We start from the raw sequence: 16,359 nt of genomic DNA, 5'->3' as shown, positions 1-16,359 counted from the left end.
GGGAGGTCACCACCATTGGGTTTCCTTTTGGGGTGAGGGTGCTGTGTTGGAATTAGGCAGAGGTGGTGTTTGCACAATGTTGTACATTACTAAATGCCACCGAATTACAGACTTTAAATGGTTAATAAAATTACTAAAATGTTGAATTTATGTTTCACGAGTTTCACCTCAATAAAAATAAAGAAAATTATTTAAAAAAAAAAAAAGGCTGTGCAAGACAGAGAGGAACTCAAAGTAGAGTTGAAGACAGAATACTTATTGGGCGCCTACTGTTTGCACCCTTCAGGATGTTTCATATTCGCAAATTCAGTCCCCACTCTGCAAGGACGGTACTGTTATCATTAGCTCTGATTCCTGGATGGGGCGGCCTGAGGAAGGTCCACACTGTGGGACTCGGGCTGTCACGGGACAGGAGAGGAACAGGTTATCAAGCTCTGCTAACACTCTTTGCTGGAAAGTTCCATTCAAATTGATTTCCTAGCAGCTCCCTATTCTCTGCCGCTGGTCTCGTGGATTCTGCCACCAGTACTGCACCCGTTCTATGACTATGTCGCACACAGTTCAACGTTATTTATGGGAAGTCCTTCCCTATTATTCTTTTTTTATCAGAAATGTTCTCTTTATTCTTCCTAGATGAATTTGAGAATCAGTGGATGACATTTTCAAAGATATTAGAGGAAACATTTTCCTCTTAAAATATGGAGTCTTTCTACCCAGAATTATGATGTTTATCTTCATTTATTTCAAAGTCCTTTTACATCCCTTGTAAGAGCTCAGTTTTCTTTAAACAAGCAAACAAACTTCTCTCCTTGCATATTAAAAAAAAAAAAAAACCCGTGTTATAACGTCAGAATTGAAGATACTAAATTTTTAGAAATGAACAACGATGAGAATTTAGATGAAAGAAGACAATCATATCTATGAAAATCTTGAGCCCTGTTAAATATAGATTCTTAGATTCAAAGAATAAGTAAATGAATCATTTCTGTTTATCTTAGGGAATGTATCATTTCTGATAGGTTTTTAAATATTCTGAAAAGGGTCCCTGACAATTCCCCTCCACCCCCTCCTAGACCGCAGGTGGGGACCACTCCTCGGAGCCACCAAAACGTGGGGCTATAGCTGTGGCCAGCCACCAGGGCTCTCCCCTCACTCACCCATCTCCCAGGCTCTTGCTCAAGGCAGCGATGGGACCCGCACCCCAGCCTGGGGCCATCTGCCATCCCCCTCGTGGCCGACATTCAGCGTGCCCTGTAAGAAACCAAGAACACGCGGGTGAAACACAAGAATCACTTTCAGGTCCTCCCAGGACCAGGAAAGGGACCCAGAGAGGCCTCAGCATCACTCACAGGACAGCTTTCCTCTGGGCCAGAGGACGGATGCAGCATGGGAGGGGCCTGAGGGACACACAGACCCTGGGCATGCTGACCACTGGCACCTCTTCTGACAAGTAGTCTTTAAACATTTGTTCTGTATTTAAGGAGAGAGTCTGGGCTTGGGAAGGATGCAAGCCCATCCCCACTCCCGGCACATCCCACCCGGCAAAGTCGAGCCCTCGGCTAACGAGATCCACTTTTCTTGGCAGGGATCTGGGAGGCGGACTTTGTTGCTTTCCCATCGCATTTCTGTGATGGCTGGAAACGTCTTTACGGGGCCAGCCCGGGCGTCCAGCAGCTCTCCTGGCAGGTGAGACAGCCTTCCTGAAAGGTCTGTGACCCTGACCTGCACAAGAGAATCCCCTGGGCCATCCTTCCAAAATACACATGCTCCACCCCAACCTTCTGAGTAGGAATCCTCCGGGTCAGGTACGGCACCTGTATTTGAAAAGCTGCCCCAAATGATTCCAATGAGCCCCACTAACTAAGAACCACCCAGCCCTTCCCGGGCATCAGCGTGACTTCAGCTGGAATGAAGCCCGAAGGCTTCACCTCCTCGACCCCTTGGGTTTCTCACGCCGGACTGTCTGGGGGTCACATGTGGAAAGAAGATGTGATTTTCCCTTAATCCGTTTATAGACCAACCATCCCTGGGCAAGCTCCAGACCTGGGCCTCTTTGATAGAATAATGTGATGCTTCTGGTCCTGCAAGCGTAGGCGTGACTCACCCCAGAGGGTCATCTCGGTGATTTTTCAACAACTTTTGTTCTGCTCCATAGCTTGATACGAAACGAATTCCATGGGAGGAATTCACAGAACACTCAATTCCTACTGCTGGAATTTTTTTCAGTATCACAGGTAAATAAGAAGTTAAAGTGAGATAAATATCTTAACTTTAAAAAATGTTGTGCCGTCATGTAAAACAGCAGAGTCTACAATTTCGTCCTGATTAATCTGACAGAACCTTAAGTGTGAGTTTTTCGTGGTGCTGATGTGCCTGGAGTGTGAATGGGGGGAGGCGGGGGGAGCACGAATCTGCCTTCTTCTACCAGATGAGCATCTCCGTGCCGCGCGGGCTGCAAGACCACCGAGCTGGGGCGCGCGCCCCCGGAGATACGGGAACGAGGAATGCGGAGTGAGTGTTTAATGGGGACAGAGTCAGTTTGGGAAGATGAAAAGAGTTCTGGAGACGGACGCGGGTGATGGTTGCACAACAATGCGAATGTACCTCAGTCCCCTTAGCTGTACACTTAAAAGGCTTAAGACGGGAAACTTTATGTGTATTTCACCACAATTCTTTAAAATGTTTGGCTGCCAAAACCAGCTCCTTCCCTGGGGATCAGGATCCCCTTCCTTTTCTCTACTTTTCAGGAGTTAAAATTGATACCTAAGACTTCCCTGGCGGTCCAGTGGTTTAGACTCTGCGCTTCTACTACAGGGGGCTCAGGTTCGATCCCTGGTCAGGGAACTAAGATCCTGCGTGCCGCGCGGCGTGGACAAATAAATAAATTAATTTAAAAAAAAAATTGCCACCTAACCTCTGGCCTTCGCTCTGGTAGCCCAGGCTCTTTTCTGCTCCCTGATTCCCGGATGACCCCTAAATGCGGCCTCGCTCCCCGGCCCACACCGCCTGCCCCCCAAACCTGACGGGCCCCACACTTCCGCCCCAAGCTGCCCCCCTCTCCGCACACCCTGATGGAGCGGAGCTGACGCCCGCGTCGCGCGTGGCCCTGCCCTCGCGGACCCCCCGCCAGGGTCGTTCCCCTCCCCGGCGTCATCGCACGCTCCCTCGTTCAGCCCCAGGGTCATCTCCTCGGACAGCCCCACCCTGGCCGCCGCGGCCGCCGCTCTGACCTTCACCCCAGCTGGCCGAGCTCTCTCCCGGCACCAGGTTTCCATTTCTCCGCAGCCTCTGTCCGCCTCGCTCCCCGGACCCCCGGCTCAGCGGGGGCAGGGCCGCCCGTCCACCTTGCCCAGGGCTGGCCTCCCACGTGCTGTTGGCTGAGCACCGCCGGCCAGCGGCCTCCTGGGTCCTCTCGGCCTCGGACGGGATGCGCCGTGTCTCGGCTGACGGCTTCCTCTCTCTGGGCTTGAAACCGGGGGTGATGATTCGTCACATCCACTTCGCCCGCCTTCACTGATCAAGGTCGTTTGAAGACTGGCGGGTCCCCCCAGTATCACGTTTCCTATACAGTAAGATGGTTCCCTGAGTTGCGTTCCAGGAACTTGGAGTCGGCGGTGTCCAGTCTGAGCTCAAGCCGGTTACGACTGGATGGGACCAACCACCCTCCAACCGGGCATGTGTGGGTGTCACTCGGTGACCTTTTCACATCAGAGGGCTGAAAACTCCACCCTCAGATCATGCTAAGCGCGTCCATTTTTTAAACATTTTTATTAGGGTATGGTTGATTTCCAATGTTGGGTTAGTTTCAGGTGTACAGCAAAGTGAATCTGTTACACATATACGTATCTCCACTCTTTTGTAGATTCTGCTCCCATATAGGCCATTACAGAGTACTGAGTAGCACATCTAGTTTCAAACGTAGCTTAGCTACGCCTGCACAGAAACATGATGATGCACCTTTTCCTGATCACCTTTCCCCAGGCTCCCCACGCCCACCCTGCTGCTTTATTCTTCATCCCGTAAGTTCCCCAGCCCCCGGCCTTCCGGGGAGGCGGATCAGAGACTCATTCTCCTGGCTCCTCACCTGGCCGCCTTGCGAACAAACCCTCTCTTGGCTGCAAACCTCGGGTCTCGGGTTTTGGCCGCTGACATCAGGCAACAGGCTCTCTGCCATCCGGCAGCACATCGTTTGTTTCCAGCACAGCGCCGGTGCTGGGAATGGGACTCGGTGACGTGACAGTGGCCGCAGTGAGGAGTAAAGGGGTCTCACTCCAAGGAGCCCGGGACAGCGGCCCTGCGGGTAGAAGGGAGAGAGTGCAGCCTCCTCGCAGCGGGGTCTGCACCTACCGGCTGGCCTCAGCTGGGCCCTGCCTCCCTCGGTCGTGTACTGCCCTCTCCCAAGGCCTTCAGGGCCCACGTGTGCCCCTAACCCAGCGTGAAGATGGGAGGCATGTCCTTTGAAGGGGGCTCCCAAAGAGGCGAGGAGAAATTTCCAGGCGTCTGGGAAAGATTCGGGGGGAGGTAAGGTCGCTTCCAGCCACCTCAGATCATGGTGAAGCGGGCCCGGTGGTGTTTCCAGAATGACACAGAAAAGGGCAAACATGTTGAGGTGTCACATGTAGCTACAGACATGTGGGAATATTCAGAGACCAAGATATTTTTAATCAGTCCCTATTGTAAAAAGAAAAAAATATATATATACATACACTTACACATATACACATAAATATACACATAAACATACAAACATAAATATATGCATACACATACATATATACATACACAGACACATACACATAAATACACACATACACATACATATAAATAATACACATACACATACATATAAATAATACACATATACACTGTAGCAAAGAAAAGAGCTTGGGTTTTCCTCAGCAATCCCACTCCTGGGCATACGTCCAGAGAAAACTCTAAACTCCAAAAGATACATGCACCCCAATGTTCACAGCAGCACTATTCACAGTAGCCAAGACATGGTAACAACCAAAGTGTCCGTCGACAGAGGAATGGATAAAGAAGATGTGGTACATATAGACAATGAAATACTTACTCAGCCATAAAAAGAATGAAATAATGCCATTTGCAGCAACATGGATGGACATAGAAATAATCATACTAAGTGAACTAAGTCACAAAGAGAAAGACAAATACCATGTGGTAACACTTATATGCAGAATCTAAAATACGACACAAATGAGCTTATCTACGGAAGAGAAACAGACTCAGGGACATAGAGAACAGACCTGTGGTTGCCAAGGGGGAGCGGGGGGAGGGATAAATTAGGAGTTTGGGATTAGCAGATATGCACTACTATATATAAAATAGATAAACAACAAGGTCCTACTGTGTAGCACAGGGAACTATATCCAATGTCTTCTAATAACCTATAATGGAAAAGAATCTGGAAAAGAATATATACATACATGTATATGTATAGCTGAATCACTTTGCTGTACACCAGAAACTAACACAACATTGTAAATCAACTGTACTCCAATAAAAATAACATATATTTCAATATATATGCATACATACATGAAAAAGTGGCTGGATTTCCAGATGAGCTTTAGGCAGCTCTGAGGACAACCCCACCCCGCCCCGGGGATGGACCAGGACGTCCCTAAGAGCTGGTGACCCATCACCAGCAGCGTCACAAAGGAGCCACTTCCCAGCCTGGAGCAGCTCCCCGGCGCACACCCCCAGGCCCCCTCTCCCGCCCTTCCTCTGGTGACTGTGCTTTTCACAGGAAATCGAGTCCAGTTCCCCCTCATGCAGCCCGGGGGAGCCCATGCTTCACTGAGAGCCCCTCCCAAGTGGGCCTCCACAGAGCCGGGAGGGGGCAATGAGACTGGAGGTGCTGCGTTTCGGGGCACCCTGGCCGGGTCCCCTGAGCTGAGCCCACATTCATGCCCATCTCTTCACAGGCATGATCGTGATGTCTACCGTGTGCCCAAATCAGGAACTCCCCCCGAACCGAGGGCGGCCATACTTGGATTTTTTTTTTTTTTAGAACACAGTGGGAGAGACAGTACAAGACAGCAAGGGGCAGGGGGAGGCCTAAAGGTTTCCCTCTCCCTTTGATGCCCTACGAGACGGGACACTGCCCGGGCCCTGACGTTCAGGCTTTGTCCTTTGACGAGGTGGAGAAGGGGGTGTTCCCCATGCTTTTTGTTTAGTTTTGTTTTATGTTTTTTGGGTTTTTTTTATTTGGGTTACTTTTATTAAAGTAGAGTTGATTTACAGTGTTGTGTTAGTTTCCACTGTGCAACAAAGTGACTCAGTTATACATATATATACATTCTTTCTTCTATTCTTTTCCATTATGGTTTATCCCAGGATATTGAATAGAGTTCCCTTGTTGTCCATCCATTCTCTATAGAATAGTTTGCATCTGCTCACCCCAAACTCCCACTCCATCCCTCCACCACCGCCACCCCCGACCTTGGCAACCACAAGTCTGTTCTCTATGTCTGTGAGTCGGTTTCTGCTTCCTAGATAGGTTCATTGGCAGACTTTTTATTAACATAGCACCAGGTCCTTGTCACATCCCACAAAATTAACACGAATTCCTTACTGTCGTCTAATTCCCACTCCATTTTCAAATTTATCTGATTAGCTCTAAAAAATTCACATTTGATTTTGCTCAAATCAAGAGCCCGCTAGGGGGGACTTCCCCAGTGATCCAGTTGTAAGGAATCCGCCTTACAATGCAGGGGGACACGAGTTCGATCCCTGGTCGGGGAACTAAGATCCCACACGCCGCGGGGCAACTAAGTCTGCGCACCGCAGCTACTGAGCTCACGCGCCTCAGCTAGAGAGCCTGCGTGCCGCAAACTACAGAGCCCACGCGCCCTGGAGCCCACGCGCCACAACTCGAGAGAAGACTGGCACCGCAACAAAGAGCCTTCGTGCCTCAACGACGATCCCGCGTGCCGCAACTAAGACGGGACGCAGCCAAAAGTAATCAATTAAATAAATAAATAATAAATAAATAAAAATCTAGGGGAAAAAAAAAAGATCCCAATAGGGTTCACACATTGCATAGGTGGTTACTTCTCTTAAGTTTTTCTTCCCTACAGATGCATTAACCTTAAGTAATCAGAAATATATCACAAGAGCAAGGCTTGTAAACAAATGAGGTTCCTAGCAGGGCAGGGGTAGGGGGGAGGATTTCAGGGCACTGCCTGACCCCTGCTCCCCTTCTTCTTTGCAAATACACAATCTATCCCTTGGAAGGTCACAAAGATCTCGGTGAAACTTGCCTAAGATCAAGGGTCATGGGACTTCCCTGGCACTCCAGTGGTTGAGACTCCACGTTTCCAACACAGGGGGCATGGGTTCGAGCCCTGGTCTGGGAAGATCCCACATGCCGCGGAGCAACTAGGCCCATGAGCCACAACTACTGACCCTGCGCGTCTGGAGCTTGTGCTCTGCAACAAGAGAGGCCGCGACAGTGAAAGGCCCGCGCACCGCGATGAAGAGTGGCCCCCGCTCGCCGCAACTAGAGAAAGCCCTCGCACAGAAACGAAGACCCAACACAGCCAAAAATAAATAAATATATATATATATATATATATATATATTTTTTAAAAAAAGTAATTCCAATCTTTGTGCTTCTAGAAAAGATTTCAGGCATCTAATTCATAATCCACAGCCATCTTGCTAAATCTACTCTTTATTCTGGAAGAGTTCTAGATTTGGAAACATTGTAGCCATTCCTCTGAGCATCTTATTTCCTTTGTCTCCAGTTCTCCACACTTGGAAACCTCTCACTGACTCCCCACACTAGCCCACTCCTCCCAGAAAAATACCCTTCCTAGCACCCAGCTTCCAGGAATTTTCAGTTCCTCTTTCTTGGCTTCCCCTCTTGTTCAACTACTGCGGCCTCTGGGTTTTTGTTTGTTTTCTCTCCACTTCACCGGTTCCACCCTAGTTTTCCCAACACCCACCTCCCCGACAGAGAGTGCTAGAACCAGGTCAGCACACAAGCCCCTCCGCTCTCATCCTCTCTGTCTTTTCCCTTCTCGCCACCCATTGCCCTGACTCTGTCCTGCTTCGTGAAAAATGGGAGCCGCGAGGAAGGCACGTGCTCATGACAGGCAGAGGAAGCTGGCAGAGTCCAACTCTCCCCGTGGAGGGATGGTGGGTGGTCAGGGACGGCTGGAAGCACTCACGTCGTGGTGGACTGTGTCTGTTCAGGGAAAGCACCCGGCCTGGACAGCCCCGGAGGTGCCGAGAGCCGGATAGACCAGCCCGACTCCGCACCATCGCTGTCCCAGGAGCCGGAGGGGGGGCTCCGCCGCGAAGTGGGATCCTGCAGGAGACCTCTCCCCGGAGCAGGGGGTGTTTGCACGGCTGGTATTTTCTCTGCTGAGATGTTGCCCAGAATACTCTGCTCACGACTCTGCTTTCCAATCTACCTGCTGAAGGAAGGGGTTCTGACGGGCGTCAAGTGGGTGCGCAGAAGCGTGAGTCACTGTGCTTCAAACCAAGCAGCTGGGGTCACAGGAGGCCATCCACCGTGGGCACCAGCTTCCCGACTGGGCAGAGAGACCTCTCAGCCATCGCCCTCGAACCAAAAGCCTCAGAGCTGCTCTGGGTCTCCTGGGTCCCTTAGCAAGCACTTTATTTATCCAGGGATCGCCAAACAGTTTATATCAGACATGGCTTTCCTATAGAACAACACATGCATCTAAAAGAATCCCTACTAATAGGCATTTCTCTAAAGAAGACATACAGATGGCCAACAGGCACATGAAAATGATGCTCAACTTCTCTAATTATCAGAGAAATCCAATCAAAACTACAGTGAGATATCACCTCACACCGGTCAGAATGACTATCATCAAAAAGTCTACAAATGACAAATGCTGGAGAGGGTGTGGAGAGAAGGGAACCCTCCTACACTGTTGGTGGGAATGTAAGGTGGTGCAGCCACTATGGAGAACAGTATGGAGGTTCCTCAAAAACCTAAAAAAAGAGCTACCATATGATCCAGCAATCCCACTCCTGGGCATATATACAGAGAAAACTCTAATTCAAAAAGATACATGCACCCCTATGTTCACTGCAGCACTATTTACAATAGCCAAGACGTGGAAGCAACCTAAGTGTCCATCGACAGATGAATGGATAAAGAATATATGGTATATACATACAATGGAATACTACTCAGCCATAAAAAAGAACGAAATAATGCCATTTGCAGCAAAATGGATGGACCTAGAGATTGTCATGCTGAGTGAAGTAAGTCAGAGAAAGACAAATATCATATGATATCACTTATATGTGGAACCTAAAATATGACACAAGTCAATTTATCTACGAAACAGAAACAGACTCACAGACAGAGAACAGATTTGTGGTTGCCAAGGGGGAGGTGGGGGGAGGGATGAATTGGGAGTTTGGGATTAGCAGATACAAGCTATTATATATAGAATGGATAAACAACACGGCCCTACTGTATAGCACAGGGAACTCTATTCAATATCCTGTGAGAAACCATCATGGAAAAGAATATTTAAAAGAGAATGTGTGTGTGTGTGTGTGTGTGTGTGTGTGTGTGTGTGTATAAATAAAACAGAACCACTTTGCTATACAGCAGAAATTAACAAAACACTGTAAATCAACGATACTTCAATAAAAATAATAAAAATAAACAATTTTAAATAAGCAAATAAATAAAAGACATCCCTACTCTATTCGATAAAAGACACTTCAATAACCTAACTGGTCTTCCTCTATCCATCCTTGTCCTCCTTTAGATACGTCTCACACAAGAGTCAAGGTGACGCCTCTAAGACATAAATCAATCTCTGTACGTGTTCTTCCGTGGCTCCCATTTTTGTCACAGTGAAAGTCAAGTTCTTACAGTGGCCACAAGGTCCTGAGTGATCTGGTTCCACACCCACCCACCCCCAACACACATGCACACACACACGCACACACGTACACGCACGTGCACACACACGCACACACTATCATCTCTCGTCTCACCTCCCGCCACCTCCTGCCGCCAGCCTTCAACACTCCAGGCATGCACCCACCTCAGGACCTTTGCACATGCTGCTTCCGCAGCCTGGAAACTCTTGGCCCAGGAATCCAAACAGACCACACTCCGACCTGTTCTGTGTCATCACTCAGAGATCACCTTTTTGTCAGACCTTCTCTGGCCCTCCCACACCCCAGCACTCCTTTTCCTCTGAGATTTATTTTTCTCCAAAACTTTTCTCACACCTGGCGTAGATTTTACCTAATCATTTTGTTTATTGCCTGTCCTCTTCCTCTAGACTATAAGTCCTGCAGGGGCAGGGATTTTGCCCGGACGATTCACCGCTGTATCCCCAGCACATAGAATATTGCCTGGCATGCAGGTGTTCTACAAGTATTTGTTGAGCAAAACAGCTTCATGTTTTGTGAAATAAAAGAGGAGCGGAGCATGCATATTTCTCGTGGGAGGGCAGAATATTGCTATGTGTGTCCCAGGTCAAGAGAATACAACCTAAGAGGCATAATGAAGGCAACCATACCAGGTGGAGGAAGAAGGATCTGAGGAAGGGTCTGAGTTGGCAGTTCTTGTGTTAGAGGCTCAGATGGAAACAGACAGAAAACTCCTGAGCAGGGACCAGGAGCAGGTTGGGGGAGCAGAGGTTTCCTACCTTCCTTCTCTGCCTGGAACAGCAGAAGCCCTGCCCGCTTCGGAAGCTAGACTCTCCCCACCCCCTCCACCTGGAGCCCACTCGCCGCCCACTCTCCCTTCTTGCAGTTGACAATTGTCCAGACACCAACTGTAGCTCAGAATCACAGATGTCCCAGAATCTTCTCTCTAGAAAAGCAATTCCTAAAAATCCATCAAAGCCCAGGTAGGGTGGGAAGATGCCCAGATCTTTCCATGTGAAGTCTCCATCCTGCTGCCCATCTTGAGCTGCCAGCTCCTCGTCCTCCGGGTTGTCTCAGCATCAGCCACCAGCTCTGGGCACACTCCTTGCGGGGGGGGGGGGTCCCAGTCCAGTGGGTACATCGTCCACATTCCTGTGACAACTCCTCTTAGCAGAGACATGGAAAATTCCGCCTCCCGCTGAATGGCTCTGATGCCACGGTCAGCGGAAAGCAAACAAACCCAATGTCTTACCGACAAATGAAACAAACCACAAAAATCTCCTCCTCCGGTTGGGCTGATGCCCAAAACTCTGCACGGCCACCCAGAAGCAGCCACAAAGTATCCACAGTAATTTTTTTTTCTGGTCATGAAGAATCCCCTTTAGGAATGCATCACGGAGGGAAGATGTTTGGAGGGAAGATGTTTGTTTCCAGTCTGGGGGAAATTCTCTCCGTAAGCCTTCTGGTTACACACAAAGGTAAAGCCAACAGCCTAGTCCAGATTCAGAATGTTCAAAAAATCAAAGTCACATGATAATAATTAACACGTGCACTATGTGTCAGGTGTAAATCTAAGCACTGTACATTTGCCATTCATTTAATCCTTCTATCAACTCCACTTAACAGATGAGAAAGCCAAGGCACAGAGGGGCTAAGCAACTTGCCCAAGATCACACAGCAAGTAAGTGGCAGAGTCTGGATTCAAACCCAGAAGGTCTGGCTCCGGAGTCTGAGATCTTCACACTCAATCACCTTTCTAGTTCCACAGGGTAAAAGGTCCTCTTCCTTGTGGGGAGAATGACCTCACTGGGGGTTATTACACGTCTGGGATTGGGGCGCCTGGATTATCGGGGCCGTGGTCAAGGGCACTTCCCTTGGGAACTAGTAAACTGGTCCCTCCCAAATGCCGGCACACTGGGGAGCAAAGAGTGATAACCACATGAACCCAGTCACCCCATTAACACCTTCCCCCCCTAGACGGCCATGGCCAGTTCCAGCATTTGCAAAATCCAGTACCTACAAGGGCCGGCAGGACATGTACCCGAGTGAAGTGGGAGAGGTGACAGGCAATAGAGAGGGGTGGAGAGTGTGGCAAACTGGAAAGTACCAACCTCCTCCGGGGCAACCATTTCTCAGCTCCCACGGTGGCTCCAGCATGGCCACATCTTCAAGTGTGTAAAGAGGAGCAGAAATCTGGCTCCAGATGTGAAAAGCTACCATTTCAAATGTTGCGGGCAAATTATTTTGAAAATGTACACACTGACTGACAAAACAGAACACATCAAGGAGGATGCACTGTGGAGGGCCCTAGTCATCCTTTGGGTATGACATCCATTTTCATTGACTGGTACCTGAGCACACTCTGTTCTGATTGGTCAGTAACGGGCTGGCACTCATTCTGATTGGTCAGCAGTAAGCTGGAGCATTCTAATTGGCCGGTGCCTGTACTTAAGGCAGTCCCATTAAGTAAGTATATCTGAGCATTTTTTCCCTAAGGAGAAGGGCCATAGCTTTCAATAGGTTCTCAGACTTGTCTGTGGCCCCTGAGGAGATAAGAACCATCTATTTAAACACTCTGTTTCCTTACATATTTTCATTTCTATTGTTTCTGAGCACTGATTATGCTTAATGCTGGCAGATCTTTTACCTGTTCCCATGCCATCTCACTCTTGTCAGAACACGATTTTGTATCAGGAGCTGGGAGCCAGCCCACAAGGCTCAATTTTGCTTGATCAAAGCCGATCCTGGCCACTTCATTTCTCCTGTCCCGTAACTGGCTTAGGAATGGGCATGCCTTCCAATTCAGCTATTGAGATGTTGGGGCAAGTGGGCTGGGGGCAGAACTGGGGAGAGTGGAACATTTATTTTTAAACAACACAGGAAAAATAACACTGTATTCTTTTCTGTTCTGTAGACATTTTGTGTCCATCTATGCGTGGATCTCTGGCAGCCATTTTGCAACCATGAGGAGAACTAGCTTGAGAGATGGAAAGGTCCTTGATGGTACAGACTCAGAAAATTAACTAGATCAGGAACCGTCCTGAATCCAAATTTCTTAATATGTGGAATACTACATTTTCCTTGTTGTTTAAAGCCATTTCAACTGGGTTTTCTAGTACTGCAGCCAAGAGCATCGCCTAAAGGATATACTAGTTCTAGCTATATGAATAATATATCTTCTTTCACTAGTAGCTATTTAGAGCATTTCAAGGGACCTTCCTGAGATTACCTGCTGTGTTATTAATCCCAATAACTAACTGAGCTGGGGGGTACTTGGACACTTTTTTTTTTTGGACATCACCTTTTCTAATTCCCACCTTTTCAGATGACAAGCTGGACCATGAGGTTGGAACGTACCCATGATCACCACCCAGGCAGTGGCAAAGGCATTCTGACTTGGTCTGGGCACTTCCTCCTGGACTACCCAATCTCAGATTTGGAAAGTGTCAGGCTCCCAACAAGGTGTGTGCAACAAAAGGAAAGATAAGTGAAAACAATAAGTTAAAATCTAACTTGCTGTGCCCGGCTTTTTCCCAACACATTTAGGCTCACGTTCCATGTGAAGGAAACTGGAAATGGGAGGTGATAGATTAGAGACTCAGGGAAGCAAAAAAGACCAAGGAATCTATAAGCAGACCCATAATCAAAGAAGAGGTTCACCATTCCTTAAAAGCTTGGAAAGTGTGTGTACACTCACATCTTTTTAATTATTCATAGTCTGAGTATCATTTTTAATTATTCTTTTTTAGTGGTATTTTCTTTTGACTAACCCACCACCAGCCGTCATCCTGTTGTACAGATGGGGTTCCTTCATTCCTGAAACGCACTGCCGTCAAATGTGGAGAAATGTACCCAATCTGAGAAGGCAGCGTGTTCAAGAAAGCAGAGAAAGGGGCTTCCCTTGTGGCGCAGTGGTTAAGAATCCACCTGCCAATGCAGGGGACACGGGTTCGATCCCTGGTCTGGGAAGATCCCACATGCCGCGGAGCAACTAAGCCCCTGAGCCACAACTACTGAGCCCGCGCGCCTAGAGCCCGTGCTCCGCAACAAGAGAAGCCACCGCAATGAGAAGCCCGCGCACCGCAACGAAGAGTAGCCCCTGCCCGCCACAACTAGAGAAAGCCCGCACGCAGCAACGAAGACCCAACGCAGCCAAAAATAAATAAATAAATTTGTATATAAAAAAAGAAAGCAGAGAAAGCCTCTCCTTGGAGGTGAGGCTGGTTCTTGCACATAATGTAAAAATCACATGGCTCTATGTGACCTGTCCGTGGTGCCGTCCCGCGTTTGTTTGTTTGTTTGTTTATCTATTTATCTATCTATCCATCTATCTATTTATTTATTTATTTATTTATGCCTCGCTGTGCGGCATGTGGGATCTCAGTTCCCCGACAAGGGATCAAACCCACGTCCCCTGCAGCAGAAGCGCAGAGTCTTAACCACTGGACCGCCAGGGAGGTCCCTGTCACTTGTTTACACGACCTGCCATGCTCTGTGGTGCGGACCCCGGGGAGGGAGTCACCGTTGCAGGAGCCTGTCTAGGGAGGACAGGAGAATGGGAGGTGGGCTAGATCTTTGGGAGGAAAAGGCGAGGATTCACACCTGCTGGCCTCAGTTGATTCCAGGAAACAAGAGGTGAAGTCAGTCTGGGCAAAGAAGCCTGGGGAGAGCGGTGCCTGATGTAGGAACCTGTTCTTCCAAACATCACCCCCACCCCCACCGTGGGCGTTGATGCCTGCCGAGGGCTCTACTCTCCTGTCCAGCCGAGGCGCTGCCCCTGCCCCTCTCTGCTTCTGCCCCGGGTCCCACACCCTGAAGGTCAAGGTCTTGGTTGCTACAACTGACCCCTCTCTCTCTGGCTTGCACATCACTTCTTCTCTCTACATTCATTTCCCATTCAAAACAGAACAGAACAAAACTCCATGGATCTACATCCCCCCCCAGCTCTCCCCCAACTTCCCTGCTCTCTTCGTAACGAAGCTCCGCTTTCCTGCTTCCCATTCCTGCTGAAGCCCTTCACCAGCCATGTCCATGCTCCCAAGCCCAGGGGTCCCCGCCCCCCATGCCTTCCCAGCAGCATAACTCCTTCCTTCTCGAGGCACGTTCCTCCCAGGATTCCGGGTCGTCATGCTCTTCATTCTCTCACTGTCACCCCATCTCAGTCTCCAGGGCTGAATTCTCCTCCGTGTCCAGACCTCTCACTTGGAAACACCCTAGTTTTCATCCTTGGACCACTTCTCCGCACCCTCTCCCTAAATGATCTCATGCTTACAGTTTAAGTACCATCAATACTTGGATGCCTTCCGAGTTTTAGATCACCAGCCCCTCATCTCTTGAGCTCTGGTCTCCCATATTCAACTGCCAACTTAACTCCTTGACTTCCGTGTCCAATAGGTGCCCCAATCAAGCATCACCCTTGATTATCCGCTTCCAAACACACTCGCCTCTGAGTTCTCCTCCTCGTAGCAAACGGCCTCCCATCCACCTGTTGGCCTGGACCGAACACCTGGCTGCCATCCTTGCCTCCTCTCTCTTCTAGCCAGGGTCCCTCCAAGAAACAGATTTATGACAGATGGTTTAAATGAAGAGCCTTTACTGAAAGGGCCACTTTCAGAGAAAGGTCGGGGGAGATACATGTACAACGGATGCTAAGGGGCCCAAAGACCTGTAAGAGGATAAAAAGAGTTCTCAGAGGCCAGGAAAGCTGCATCCCTTCATGGTGAGAAGTGTAATCAGGAAACTGTAACTGAGCAGGAACCCTCCCACGTGTCCCCCACCTCTTGTCTGTAGACAAGCTTTAGCCTCCCAGGCCTTCCCCCAGTTCCGAAGAGCAAATCTAATCAGAGAATGAGGAAGTGCAGAAACAAACAAAAGCAATCAAGCAAGACAAAACAAAAACCATTTAGCCATAAAGCAAAATCAAGGGCCTTTAGTTCCTCCTCAAGGGCTATAGATAACATCCTGAGCCGCATCCTTGAGTTATTTTACAAATACTGAAACTGCTACCAGGATAACAGCATGCTTCCCACAAGCACGTAGACCTCAGAAAGGCTGGAACCAGAAGGCTGAGGATGTTGACTCCCAATTACCTCCCCACCAACCAATCAGAGGTATGTGCACGAGCTGATCACGTACCCTGTGACGCTCTCCCTCACGCTGTCTTTAAAAACCCTTCCCTAACAGGCAAAGCCAAACTCAGAGGGTTTGGGTCCTTTGAATATGAGCTGCCCATTCTCCTTGCTTGGCGCCTGCAATAAATACCACATTTTCCTTCACCACAACCTGGTGTCAGTAGACTGGCTTTACTGCACATGGCGAGTGGACCCAAGTGTGGTTCTGTAACAAAACAACAAAGCTGCTGCTAAGGTCTGAATGTTTGTGTCCCCTCAAAATGTATATGTCAATATCCTAGTGCCCCAAGTGATGGTAGAGGGGTTTGGGAGGTGCTTAGGTCAT

Source organism: Balaenoptera musculus, chromosome 14, assembly GCF_009873245.2.
Source record: "Balaenoptera musculus isolate JJ_BM4_2016_0621 chromosome 14, mBalMus1.pri.v3, whole genome shotgun sequence".
NCBI classification, from domain to species: Eukaryota; Metazoa; Chordata; class Mammalia; order Artiodactyla; family Balaenopteridae; genus Balaenoptera; species Balaenoptera musculus.
This window is presented reverse-complemented; position numbering follows the sequence as displayed.